At 36.6% G+C, this 15,133-nt stretch overlaps 1 protein-coding gene across 2 annotated transcripts in view; it reads right to left on the bottom strand.

Moving 5' to 3' along the window:
• The window catches only part of MAST2 (microtubule associated serine/threonine kinase 2), a 135,113-nt gene that overhangs the window by 31,382 nt on the left and 88,598 nt on the right, over positions 1–15,133 (bottom strand). For both annotated transcript variants that reach the window (XM_008566433.1, XM_008566434.1), the window contains exon 3: positions 1,515–1,590. The gene's annotated coding sequence lies outside the window, so the exon portion shown is untranslated. The remainder of the gene's footprint in view (positions 1–1,514; positions 1,591–15,133) is intronic.

Raw genomic sequence — 15,133 nt, 5'->3', positions numbered from 1 at the left:
TCTTACTTAATCTGAGGTTATAGTTCATACACAGTCCAGGCAAGGAGTCTGGAATAAGTGTCTTTCCAGCTGGGCTGGAAAAGCAAATGCATCAATCTGATATATTCTTATACTGTAAGTGATCCTACCAGGATCCTTGATTAACTAATTGGACATTACAAAGAGTAGAAGAGATGAGTCCATGGGACAAACCTGTATGAGATTTGTTTTGCATAAAGCAATTCAGCCATCGAACTTCTCCTAACACGATCTTTTCAGCTATGCAGAATTCTGGAGAGAAAGGGGATGGATTTCTTCTGGATTGTCACTTGAATAGTGAATTAATGCTGGTTCCAGAAGTCTGTTCTTTTTCTATTATATCTTTCAAAAAGTAGTCAAGTATTAAAACTGCTCTGGCCTGGAGGTACATTACATTCTCTATCCCTTAAGGGTTCCAAATCTGGAGGCGTAATTTTTCTGAAGGTCCTATTACCAGAGATTAACTCTAATCTAGAAAACTTTTTAAAATAAAAAATAAGATTAAAAAAACATGAACTCTGCCAACAAAGAATCTTAGAAAAGTTCTGAAAAGAAATCATCTGTGGGGCCGGCCCGGTGGCGCACTGGAGGTGCGCCGCTTGGGAGTGCAGCGGCGCTTCCGCCGAGGGTTCGGATCCCATGTGGAGACCGGTTCCCGCTCACTGGCTGAGCGCGGTGCGGGCGCAACACCGAGGGTTGCGATCCCGTTGCCAGTCCCCGGTGCGGGCGCAACACCGAGGGTTGCGATCCCGTTACCGGTCAGTAAAAAAGACAAAAAAGAAAAAAAAAAAAGAAATCATCTGTGTATGGAGCCTTAGTGTGTGGTATGGATGGACTTATCTCAGTCAGTTTAGTTTTCTCCAGATGCCAGGTGATAACCAGGCCATGGGCAGTGCTGTCAGGGTTGCTGCCATGGGCCAGATATAGGTTTATATTCCTCTCAGAGAGAAGACGTGGGAGGAGGACTATAAGCATGGCTCTCTATGCACCAAATCTTTCTAAATTCATGGAAGGATAAGTGAAAATCCTGTAGTCTCCCCCAACTCAAATCCAAGGAGAGAAGCACATGAGGTCCCTTCCTTCCCTTCTAGAAACTAGCTGAGTTAGAAAAACAAGAGTAAAACTTTTGGTACTCCTAGGAGAGCCCATTTTTTCATTGATCACCCTAGGATAGCTCTCAATTGAGAGTATAATGCTTCGGAACACACCCTCAGGACACCAGGGACTTGTGCTTGGGATTATAAAAATAAATCCAGTTCTAATATTTATTCACCCATTCAAACATTCAAATGCAAGTACATAGGGTACTTAGAAAGCAAAACTTGTACAAAATGAGTACAACCTGGGATAAGAAAGCAGAAAGGGAGTTTTGATGGCTGGTAGCCCATGGTAATACACTTAAAAAATAGTGACTTAAAAGAGGAATATGACATTCAACTAACATTCATGCAAGTGCCACATGTGCTGGTTACAGAGAAGGTTTTCTATCAACTTACCTACGGGCAGGAACAAAGGAAAAATGAGCAGGTGCATTTGGAGAGAAATTCCGGGGGCTGTCCAAAGGACTGTTACCTGTGGGTGGGGAAAGAAAAAGAAACCCTTAAGAGGTTTACTTCTGAGGAGGGCTAACATGACCTTTACACAAGAAATCTTCCCTTAGCAACAGCACTATGATTCTTCGTAAAAAGTCTGGCAGCCCAGAGGCTTTCTCCCTTGTTCTCAAGTTGCCTATAATAATCCATGTCTCTCAGACATCCATTCAAGATCTAGCAGCATCTTGCCTATTTCCTGCCCTCCCAGGAACAGGCTTCAGTCTATCTTGTCAAGTTAACACAACTTTCTAAAAGCTTAAAGAGCTCATTCAGTGCAGGTGATTATAGTCAAATGCTTAAACATTTCTCAAAGGGTAAGAGGAGTGTAGCCCAAAAGTCTCATGTACATATATCTCTGCACACTGCATCCAAGGGGCTAAACCAAAAATGTGTGTGTTTTAAGGGGAAACAGAGGTTCTTAGGTAGGGACTCAGGATAGCAGTGTTCCTTAAAAGAGTCCATACTGTAGGCCCCCACATCTGCAAACATGCCCAACCTCCTCAAGGTGTAGGATTACTACCATCTCTTTCTGAGTTTTCATGTGTCCCATCGAACTTGCTAACTTAAAGCTCAGAAGCTTTGAACACAACAGTGTGTTTACATTTGTATCAGACACAACAGTTCTTAAGCCTAAGCCTGCTATATTTCTTTGGTCTATCTTCCAGCTAGGGGCTGGTACTAGGAGCCCCTAGTTGGTAGAAGTTGTCAATGTGTCTCTACCAAAAGGCCAGGTCAAAATAGGCACCATACTCTATGATGTGCTGACACCCCCTTGACCTCTGCCCACCTCCTGCTTCCACGCTCACCTCTGTGAACCAACATTGGCTACGAGGAATTGAAGCTATCCAAGGTCCTGGTAGTTCAATGTGCCTTGGCATTCTCTTGGACAGTTTGCTTTCTGATATGATATGGATGTTCCAAAGTGCCACAAAACTGCCCTGTTGTTTCCCATTATCTCTATACAACAGGGCCTGGATAGCACTTGTGTTTCTATACCAAACTAAAAACCGGCTTCTTAATCAGTGCCCCTACCACCCTATGCAGCACCTCCGTATCAATTATATAAAGGCATTCTCTTTGGTTGAACTAATGAGGCATTTTCAGCTTCCTCACCCCCAGGGCACAAAATGCACAACCTTATCAGTGGATCTGCTCTCAACCTACTGCAACCTCTGGGGTTTCCACGCTCTGTGTCCTGGGCTGTCTCTTAGGATCTATCCCCATCTCCTGGCTAGCACAGGTTACCAGCGTGCAAGAGAAGTGATCTTGAGTAGCTGCTTCCTTAGCCAGGACTTAATAAGGATCAGGCCTCTTCAGAATATCAAGGCCTTTTTTTTTTCTTTTCATTCTGTTCTTTTTAGATAGTGTCATCTCAAAGATTAACAAGTACCCACAGTTTGATCCTTGGCATGTAAAGCTAGATACGCTTTAGTAGTTTGACAAACTACCCAGCCTCAAGGAGATCCTTGGACATGAATGTCCTACAAACAATAACTGGCCTTCCAAGGAACAGACCTGGTGCTGGTTACAGGGTAAAATACAGAGAGGTACAAAGAATCTCCCAGGCACTCACAGTAAAGCTAGGAATACATAAAACACACATACGAGTATGTCAGAAATAACTAACACCAAGAGGGAAAAAAGCAGCAAAAAAATACAGGTGTACGTTGAAGATATTGCAAGTTCAGTTCCAGAGCACCGATATAAAGTACACATCACAAAAAAGCAAGTCACACAAATTTTGGGGTTTCCCAGCACATATAAAAGTTATATTTATACTATTCTATAGAATATTAATTGTGCAATAGCACTATGTCTTTTAAAAAATGTACATACCTTAATTACAAAATACTTTATTGCTAAAAAAATGCTAATGATCACCTACGCCTTTAGCAAGTCATAATCTTTTTGCTGGTAGAGGGTTTTGCCTTGATGTTGATGGCTGCTGACTGATCAATGTGGTGGTTGCTGAAGGCTGGGGTGGCTGTAGCATCCTGACTTCACAGGGAAAAGGCACTGAAAGCTTCACATTTGGGATCCTCCCAGACCTCGCCTATGCCATCTCTTCTTTTGGTTGGTCCTGATTTATACCATTTTTGCTATAATAAAACTGCAATGTTGAGTACAGTGCTTTCTGAGCTCTGTCCATCTTATAGTGAATTAATCCTGAGTATGTAGTGAGAAACCTCAAATTTGTATCCAGTTGGTCAGAAGTATGGAGGTCTGGGAACCCCCAGGCTTATGGCTGCTGTCTGAAATGAGGGCAGTTTTGTGGAGGACTGTGTCACTGACTTGTAAAGTTTGGCCTAATTTTCGGAAATGAGTGTCAGAAGTCACTGTACCAGCAAAAATATTTTTAAGAAACAAAGGTGACCAAGACCTTTTTGGAAAAAAAAGCTAAATGAAATCCTCAACAGCAGACCACACAACAAGAAATGGTTTTAAAATGTCCTTTAGGCAGAAGGAAAATGATATCAGGTGGAAATTTGGATCTTCACAAAAGAATGAAGAGCACTGGAAAAGTTCACTACATAAGAAAATATATAAGATATTTTTCTTAATCTCTCCAAAAAGTAATAAACATTTAAACAAAAATAATAAGGTAGTGTGGAATTTATAACATATATGAGAATTAAAAATTTGAAAACCATAGCATAAAGGTCGGGAGAAGAGAGATTGAAGAGTCTTATACTGTATGTGAAGTGGTATAAAATTACTTAAAGGGAAATAGTAATAAGTTAAAGATATATACTACAAGTGCTAATGCAACCACTAAAAAAACAAAGAGTTACAACCCATAAGCCAATAAATGTTATAAAACAAATCATAAAAATACCCAATTAACTCCAAATAAAGCAGAAAAAGAGCACTGGGGAAGAAAAAACAGATCGCAGAATTAGAAAACAAATAGGAAGATGGCAGATTAAAACCAAACCACACCAACAACCACATTGAATGAAAATAGTCTAAACACCCCAGTTAAAAGGTTGAGATCGTCAGATTAGATAAAAAAGAAAGACACTATTTTTAAAAACTGAATCAATAATTAATAATCTTTCAAAAAAGAAAGCACCAGTTACAGATGCTTCACTCATAAATTCTACCAAACCCTAGAAAAAGAAATGATACCAATTCTCTACAATCTCTTCCAACATAAGCAGAAAAAACACTTCTTAACTCATTCTGTGAAGCCAGTATTACCCTAATATCAAAACCAGATAAAAATATTACAAGAAAGGAAAACTATAGTCCAATATCTCTTATGAACATAGATAAAAAAAATTCTCAACAAGATACTACAAATATCAAATCTAACAATGTAGAAAAAAATTATATACTATGACTCAGTGGCAAGGCTAGTTCAACATTTGAAAATCAATTAATATAATCCACCACATCAACAGACTAAAGAAGAAAAATCATGTGATCCTATAGGTGATATAGAAAAAGCACTTGACAAAATCTAACACCCATTAAAAACTTTTTTGAAAAAAACCCCAGCAAACTAGGAACAGAGGACAACTTCTTTAGCTTGAGCAAGACATCTACAGAAGACATACTAACACCATGCTTAATGGTTAGAAACTGGATGCTTTTCCTTTAAGATCAGGAACAAGGCAAGGATGTCCTCTCTCATTACTGCTATTTGATATCATATTGGAAGTTCTAACTAGTGCAATAAGAAAACAAAAGGTAAATAGATTGGGAAGGAGGAAATAATACTATATTCAGAGATAATAGGATTATCTATGTAAAACATTCTAAAGAATCAACAAACAAAAAACACTCCTGGAACTAATAAGCAATTATAGCAAGGTTGCTAATATACAAAAAGACAACTGCTTCTTTATGCCAGCAATGAAAAATTGAAATTTGAAATTAAAAACACAATACCATTCACATTAACACAAAAAATGAAATGCTTATGAAAAAAATCTAACAAAATATGTTCAAAAACTATATGCTATGAATTATAAAACTGATGAAAGAAATCAAAGATTTAAGTAAACGAAGAGATACTGCATGTTCATAGACTGGAAGATTCCACATTACTAAAATGGTAAATCTTCCCAACTTTATCTACAGATTAAGTATAATCCTGATCAAAATCCTAGCAAGCTGGTTTGTGAATATCGACCAATTTAAGTTTGTATGCAAAGGCAACAACATAACCAGTATAGCCAACACAATACTGAAGAAGAATAAAATTGGAGGACTGACATTACCCAACTTTAAGACTCGGTAGAAAGCTACAACGATCGAGAGAGCACGGTGTTGGTGGACGAACAGATACATAAATCAGTGAAACAGAATAGAGAACCCAGAAACAGACCCACACAAATATAGTCAACTGATATATTACAAAGGAACAGCCAATTTAAAGGAGAATAATCTTGTCAATGAATGGTGTTGGAACAACTGGACATTTATATGCAAAAAAAAAAAAAAATGAATTGACACAATCTTTCACAAAAATTAACTCAAAATGGATCATGTAAATAATCCTAATGTAAGATTTACCTAAATATAAAACACAAAACTTACATATCAACTTCTAGAAGATACCATAAGAGAAAAATCTAGGTAACCTTGGATTTGGTGATAAACTTTTAGACGTCGAACCAAGAGCAAAGCCCATGAAATAAAAAAATTGGTAAGCTGTACTGCATTAAAATTAAGACTTTTGCTCTGAAAAAGATGCTGTTAAGAGAATGAAAAAGACAAGCCATGGACTGAAAGAAAATATTTGTAAAAAACACCTGATAATGGGCCGGCCCGGTGGCACACTCGGTAGAGTGTGGCGCTTGGAGGTGTGGCGGGGCTCCCGCCGAGGGGTCGGATCCCATATAGAGACTGGTCCACTCACTGGTTGAGTGCGGTACGGGCGCGACACCGAGGGTTGCGATCCCGTTACCGGTAACGAAAAAAGACAAAAAGGAAAAAAAAAAAAACACCTGATAAAAAATTTATATCCAAAACGTACAAAAAACTTTTAAATCAACAATAAGAAAACAAACAACCCAATGAAAAAATGTACAAAATAGCTGAACCTCACCAAAGAAGATATACGAATAGCAAGGAAGTATATGAAAAGATGCTCAACATCATGAAAACCACAATGAGATAACCATACACACCTATGAGAATGGCTAAAAAACTGATAATACCTCCTACTGCTGGGGAAGACTGAGAACAAAGACAATTCTTGTCATTGTTGTTAGGAATACAAAATGGTATGGTCATTTTGGAAGACAGTTTGGCAGTTTCTTACAAAGCTAAACGTAGTCTTACGTACAACACAGCTACTGTACTAATTACTCAATTGAGTTGAAAACATTTGTCTTTACAAAAACCTAAACAGGAATGTGGATAGCAGCTTTATTCATAACTGCCCCAAACTGGAAGCAACCAAGATGTCCTTCAATAGATGAATGGATAAACATACTGTGGTACATCCATACAATGGCATATTACTTGGTGATTTAAAAAAAAAAAAAAGCTATCAAACCTATAGAAAGACAGGGAGGAACCTTGACTGCATATTGCTGAGTGAAAAAAGCCCATCTGAAAAGGCTACATATTATATGATTCCAACCATATGACATTCCGGGGCTGGCTGGTTAGCTCAGTTACACCGTAGTACTGATAAACCAAGTCCAGGGTTCAATCTCTGCTGGCCAGCTACCAAAAAGAAAAAAAAAAAAGGCATTCTGGAAAAGGCAAAACTATAAAGAGAGTAAACTATGAGTGACTGTCAGCAGGGAGGGGGAGAATGAGGAACAAATAGATTAAGCACCGGGCACTTGTAGGGTGACGAAACTATTCTGTATGAAATGGTAATGGTGAATATATGACATTACTCATTTGTCAAAACCTATAGAACTTTACATCATAAAGAGTGATGTATGTGAATTTTAAACAAATCATTTATGAGGTTGACGGATCTCAGAGCAGAATGTGGACTGTGACCAAAGAATCTAATTGTATTACAAATATGAGAAACAACTTCACTGAGGTGGGTGGAGGGAAAAGTGCTAACCTAAGAAACTGGAAATAAATGGAGTCTATAAGACCAAAGGCAACAGGAACTACACGTAAGTACTGAACTCATGTCAACAAATTTGTTTCCCATGTATCTATGGGTTAACAATTCAGATACTGGTATACATGTATACCGGAATTGAATAATTATGTGGATGGTGGGAGCCAGGCTTTTTATTGTTAGAGAGAAAATTTATAGATCAGCAAAGGTAAGAAGCTAGAATGATAATAGATTAGGGTTGGAGACATCAGGAAGAACTCACGTTTAATATAAATACACATGGTTACATACAGCAATATTTATAGATATGGGTATATTCACAACTTAGTACACATGCTAATTTTATATTTCTTTGATCTGTCAGCTTAAAGAAAGGACACTTCAGTAGCAATAAGCATACCGAGCACCCAGATCTTGGCTTCTCATACTATTCTCCAAAATAGTATCTAGGGCTCCCTGGAGAAATGGCTGATTCTAGGACTGGGCCAGAAAATATACAAGATGAGCATGGAGCATCTGATAATGCCAGAAGCAAAGAAGTGATAAAACAACAGCGACAAAACAAAACCAAAAAACACTGCACTGATGGGGGCATATCAAAAGGGAATAGGAGCCAACTGAAGTCCCAATGTCCGAAGCTGAAACAATTTGAGCAAAAAAATAAACAAAATATTAAAGTATTATAATCCAAACTATAAATATCTATTAGTCCATACTTACATAAATGATTGAATAAATTAATAAATGGGGAGGAAGATCAGTAAAAATATAGAACACTTGAACAACACTGCCAACTTGACCTAACTGACACCGAACAGTGCCGAACAACAGCAGAACATACATTCTTTTCATATGAATATGGAACATTTACTAAGAAAGAGCATATTCTGGACTATAAAACAAGACTCAATAAATTTAAAAGGATTCAAGCCATTTAAAGTATGTTTTCCAGCTGGCCAGTTAGCTCACTTGGTAGAGTGTGGTACTGATAACACCAAGGTCAAGGGTTCAGATGCTCAGTCACACCCCCTTCCCCCCAAAAAGTTTTCTAACCACAGTGAAATTGAATTAGAAATCAGTTAACAGGAAGAACTTTGCAAAATCCCCAAATATTTGGAAACTAAACAACACACTTCTGAATAATTTGTGGTTCAAAAAAAAAAGTATTTTGAACTACATAAAAATAAAAACATAACATATCAGAAACGGCTAAAGATGTTCTTAGAGGGAAAATTATATCACTACATACCTACATTAGAAAAGAGGGAATGAATTCAATGACCTCAGCTTCTACCTTAAGATCTTAGAAAAAGAAGACTAAATAAAACCCAGAAGAAAGGAAACCATAAAGGTCACAGCAGAAATGAATTAATTTTAAAAACCCAAAAAACAGAAAAAAAAAAAAAAAGAGAGAGAGAAAATTAACAAAAACATACACAGGCTTTTGAGATCAATAAAATTAAAACCACAGACAAACTGATCAGGAAAAAAAAAAAGAAGACAATTCACTAATAACAGGAATGAGAAAGGTGACACCCATATGGATTCTACAGATAACAGAAAAATGATAAGGCAATACTATGAACAACTATTATGTCAATTAATTTGACAACTTAGATAAACTGAAAAATTCCTTGAAAGATACAAGCTACCGAAGCCCACTCAGGAAGAAACAGATAACCTGATAGTCCCATATCTATTAAAGAAATTAAATTTAAAATTTAAAATCTCCCCACATAAAAAATTAATTTAAAAAAAAAAGAAGACAAAAAGAACCTTCCCACAAAGAAAACTCCAGGCTCAGATGGGTTCATTGGAAAATTCTGCCAAACATTTAAAGAAAAAAATAATAACAATTCTACACAGTTCTTCCAGAAAATTGAGGAGGAAGAAATACTTTCCCTATACATACTAGGAGGTCAGCATTACCCTGACACCAAAACCAGACAGAGACTTTGTAAGAAAACTATAGACTAATATCCTCTGTGAACACAGATGCATACATTCTTAAAACTGTCAACAAATTAAATACAACAATGTATAAAAAGGTTAATACATCATGACCAAGTAGTGTCTATCCCAGGAAAACAAGTGGGTTTAAAAATCTGGAAATCATTCAATATAAACTCATTATATTAATAGGCTAATAAAGAACAAACATACAATCATCTCATTAGACATAGAAAAAGCATCTGACAAAAAACCAACAACCATTTTTGATAAAAACTTTCAGCAAGGGCTGGCCCGGTGGCGCACTTGGTAGAGTGCGGCGCTCCCGCCGAGGGGTCGGATCCCATATAGAGACCGGTCCACTCACTGGTTGAGCGCGGTGCGGGCACGACACCGAGGGTTGCGATCCTGTTACCGGTCACGAAAAAAGACAAAAAGGAAAAAAAAAAATCTTTCAGCAAACTAGGAACAGAAAGACATTCTTAAATTGATAAAGGGTGTAGGGCCGGCCTGTGGCTCACTCGGGAGAGTGCGGTGCTGATAACACCAAGGCCACGGGTTCGGATCCTATATAGGGATGGCCGGTTCGCTCACTGGCTAAGCGTGGTGCTGACAACACCAAGCCAAGGGTTAAGATCCCCTTACCGATCATCTTTTAAAAAAATAAAAATAAAAATAAATAAAATAAAATAAATTGATAAAGGGTATCTATGACAAACCTATAGCTAACACTATAGTTAACAGTAAAGACAAAGTTTTCTAAGATCAGGAAAAAGGCAAGGATGCCTGTGCTCACCACTTCTGTTCGAAATTGTATTGGAGGATCCAGCCCATGAATAAGGCACGCTGTCTTTATTCATAGACAACAGAATCTATAATAAAGCTGCTAGGAGAGTTAGCAAGGCTGCAGGATACAAGATCAATATACAAAAATCAATTATATTCATATACACTAGCAATAATTGGAAATTGAAAATAATACCACTTACAACTACAAAAAAATATGGAACACTTGAGAATAAATCTGACAAAAGATGTGTAAGCACTATACAAAACACTGTTGAGAGAAATTAAAGGTGACCTAAATAAATGAAGAAATAAACTATGTTCATGGGTCAGAAGATTCAATATTAGTAAGAAGTCAATTCTCTCATAATTGATCTACAGATTTAGCACAGTCCCAATCAAAATCCTGGCTGCCTTTTTGATAGTCTGATTTTAAAATTCATATGGAAATGCAAAGGACAAAAAGCAAGGCAAAAAAGGAGTACATACTATATAATTTCATTGAGATAAAATGATACAAAATTCAAAATAATTTATAAGTGACAAAAAGTAGATCAGTGCTTATGTGGAGATGGGAGGAGTTTATGAAAGGACATTAGGAAACTTTTGGAGATGATATATTCACTATTTTGATTGCAGTGACAGTTTCAGGGACGTGTATACATTATGTCAAAAGTTATCAAATTGTATACTTTGAATATTGTATGTCCATTATATCTCAATAAAATCTGTTTAAAAATAAATATAAATAGAAGTAAAACAAATATTTTATCCATAGTATAAAATTTTTTACTTTTTTGAGAGTGCTATGTGATTGAAGATGGCTCATATTTTAGAGATCTTAGGTTTAAATCTGTTTGTGGTTTGGTTTTAGATTTAGATTTTGTGACTCAGTTTTATTATAGATAAAAAATATACCTGACAAACACATTGTAGATCCCAATGTAGGAAGTTCATTGTTAGCTTTATTTATTAGATCATGATACTTGTTTTTAATTCCATCCAAAGGATGATAAATTTCTGTCTTCTGTGATATCACACAGTTTTTCTTGGAAACTAATGGAGAGGTATTACAGTTTTATATTTTTAACAAATAGGTTCAAAACTGATTGAAACTTTGATTTGGAAGATTAGAAACATTCTATTTCCAATGTTCTTAAGTGGCTTATTTACTAGTTATGATAGGTCGCATAATTTGTCAACAAAATCACAAATAGATGACAACGTTTCCAAACATTTTCAAATGTTTTCAAAATGTTTTCTTTCCATGGCACAAATTTCTTTCAAAACATAGCTAGTTTTTTACTCAATGTTAAAATGTCACATCCACCTGAAAAGACACACTAAGGATCTTTGCTCTGTGCCCCGCCGCCCCAAAATAGGCAGCACACTACTAAAAATCACTTGTTAGCACAAAAAAGGTCAAAAAATTTCAAACACTTGACATTTTGTAAAGGAAAACTCCATTATATCATTTAGTGTGGCCACTCTTAAGTAATTTGTCACAAGATGAATTTATGATACAATCTGATACATGGAGCTAATAAGGGAACCAGTGTCAATCAATACCTCACATACTAGTAAAGCCTAATTTAATTTTTATTTTTTATGATAAGAAGATAAATAGAAGTTTTCATATTTCCCCCCTACATTCAAATGGATCATCTTTAGAGAACCACTTTGGAAAATGTTGCTTGAAATGTTCTAAACAATAGAACAACAGGCACAAAGTAATATTTAGTAGAAAGTGTTCAGCTCCAAAATTTAGAATGAACTGAGTAGAGAGAGAAAAGAAGTTGGGGAGTTTCTTCAACAAGCAAATGAAAAGTGATTAGGGCCTCCATAAGGCCATGATAATAAAATCATAGCATGTTCAGAGTTAAGTTTATAACAGCTTCTATATCGAAGACTTTTTCTGAGTCTGAAATTGAATCCTTGATGATGTCCTCCTGAACTATAAGCACCATGTTGTATATCTTTATTCCAGTGTCAATAAATACTTATAAATTTAAGGTTCATACACTTGTTCATTAGAATTTTTTAGAGCTGATTCACAATTCAACATTTTATATACCAAATATGGCCATCATTAGAGAAAAGAAATGGCTTCCAAGTCATGGAGTTGTTGCCAGGTCATAGCCAAAACCAGAACACTACTATGTATGTGATGGATATCTTTGTCAAAAAGCTTCTGTAGCACAAAGAGAAATAATGATGGATTCCCACCAACTGTAAGCTGATGAAATAATAAACAAACATTCCTTCCAACTGACCAGGCTCCAACAGACTTTTCAGAAGATGCTATTCTGACACCACCTCCAGGCTGGGCATACTACAATTCAACTCGGGTATCACCCACACTGAGTCAGCGCAGACCTCACAGGTTAAGGGCAAAGTTCTCCACAAGACTGCTTCCCTTCCAACAAACACCAGCCATAAGTCTCAGGGGGTCCCTGAGACCACCTGCGCTTCTGACTGACTGGTTATGAATTCAGGAGTTCCCGTGGTCCCTTCGGGTTCAATAATTCACTAGGACAACTCACAGAACTCATGAAAGCACTATGTTTATTACACGGTAATTTAGCAGTTGGAAAGATGGTTCAAAGGCAAGTAATCATGCATCCCAAAGAAACACGTTCTAATGAAATGACAAACACAAAACTGGAAGCAGTCAGTGGACCTTGAAACAGCTGATTCACTTGCACAATTTAATTAGTTATAAAGGAACATAACTACACAGGAAGCACCTGTGTAAACACAATCCAAGTTAACAATGCCATCTTCCAAAAGCCCTCTACATAATCCCACCAATCAAAACCCTTCCCCTTCCCCATTTAAGGTCACCATTACCTGACTTTTACGACAATCATTTCCTCATAGCTTTACCAACAAAGTATGCATCTCTAAATACTTGAGTTTAGTTTTCCTCATATAATTTTTTAAAGTGAGATTATAATTCATATATAAAATTCACCCTTTTAAGGTGTATAGTTTAATGGTTTTTAGTATATTCGCTAAGTTGTGCAACCATCAGCATTATAAAATTCTAGAACATTTTTATCACCCAAAAAAGAAACTGTACATGTTAGCAGTCACTCCTCGTTCCTGCTACTCCAAACTCCTGGCAGCCAATAATCTACTTTCTGTCTCTATGGAACTGCCTACCCTGGACATTTCATAGAAATGGAAATATACAAGATATGGCCTTTTGTGTTCTAGTTTGTCTGTTTTTGAACTATACATAAGAAAATGCCAAACAGTTTTTGCAAAATAGTTGTATCAATTTATACTCCCACCAGCAATGCTTAAGGGTTCCCACTGTTTCATGAGCTTATCTACCCTTGGTTCTGTCACTGTTCAAGACATTTTTGGTGGTCATATAAGGGTATCTCTTTGTGATTTTATTTTGCATTTCCATAATTACTAATGAGATTAAAGTATCTTTTCATGCATTTACTGCTCATTTAGATTTCTTCTTTTGTGAACTGCCTCTTCAAGTCTCTTGGCCATTTTTCAATTATACTATCATTTTATTTTATTGATTTTTACAGGAGTTCTTCAAATGTTCTGAATCCAAGCACTTTGTTGATTTTATGTGTCATGATTATCTTCTTTGTGGCTTGCCTTTTCACTCTTTTCATGGTATCTTTTGATGACTACAAATTCTTAATTTTGATGTAGTCAAATTTATTAATCTTAGCATTTATGTCCTGTTTTTTTTAAAAAATTCCCATACCTTAAGGACATGAAGATATCCTCCTGCATACCTTCTAAAGTTTTACTGTTTTACCTTTCACTTTTAAATCTACATTTTGCCTGGAATTGATTTTTGTGAAGAGTCAAGTTTTTCAATTTCTTCAGTTTCTTCAATTGGACAATTCATCCAATTGTCCCCGTTCCACTTAATGAAAAAGACATTTTGCCTACTGCTCTATAGTGTCACCTGTGTCATAAATCAAGTGTCCATATATGTTGAGGAGTTGCTTCTGGGCTCTTCTCCCTTCCTCTAAATCTATTCTTCCTATCACTATTCCTTACCTAAGTTAGGAGTTATCATCACCAACTAAGCACCCAACCAGGAAATCAGGAGACAATTCCACACCCTGCTTATTTAAGCTCCTACATTTTTCTCATATTTATATATTTTCTCCACTTGACAATGGCAGTGGCCTCTTAATTGATCTCCCAACTGCCAGCATTGACCTCTTTTAATAACTTGTATTTTAATATTTTTAACCATACAATTCATGAATTATATTCTCATGGCAAAAAAAGTAGCAAGTCGAATAAAAAGTAAAAACTCCTCTTTTACCACTCTTCTTTAGCAGTAACGCTGTTAGAATAACGTGGCTTAAAAAAAAATAGAATAATGTGATTTATATTTTTCCAGAATTTTTCTTGCATTCTTATTAAACCTATTTTTTCCACTGCTTCCCGAATAAAATTTGACCATGTTAATCTTCACTTTCCTGCTTTAAACCTTGAAGAGTATTCACTTTTTAGATTAAGAAACAACTTTTACAGAATCTGATAAACTCTCTCCACAGGAAGATGAACATAAGGACACATATATATAATTGGGAATATAATTTTAGGTGATATATGGAGCTCCTAAAATCAAACATGGTTGGGCCGGCCCGGTGGCGCACTGCTACAGTGCGCCGCTTGAGAGCGCGGCGACCCTCCCGCCGAGGGTTCGGATCCCACATACAGACCGGTTCCCGCTCACTGGCTGAGCGAGGGG

The sequence above is a fragment of the Galeopterus variegatus genome, unplaced genomic scaffold (genome assembly GCF_000696425.1).
Source record: "Galeopterus variegatus unplaced genomic scaffold, G_variegatus-3.0.2 Scaffold242, whole genome shotgun sequence".
Taxonomy (NCBI): domain Eukaryota; kingdom Metazoa; phylum Chordata; class Mammalia; order Dermoptera; family Cynocephalidae; genus Galeopterus; species Galeopterus variegatus.
This window is presented reverse-complemented; position numbering and strand designations above follow the sequence as displayed.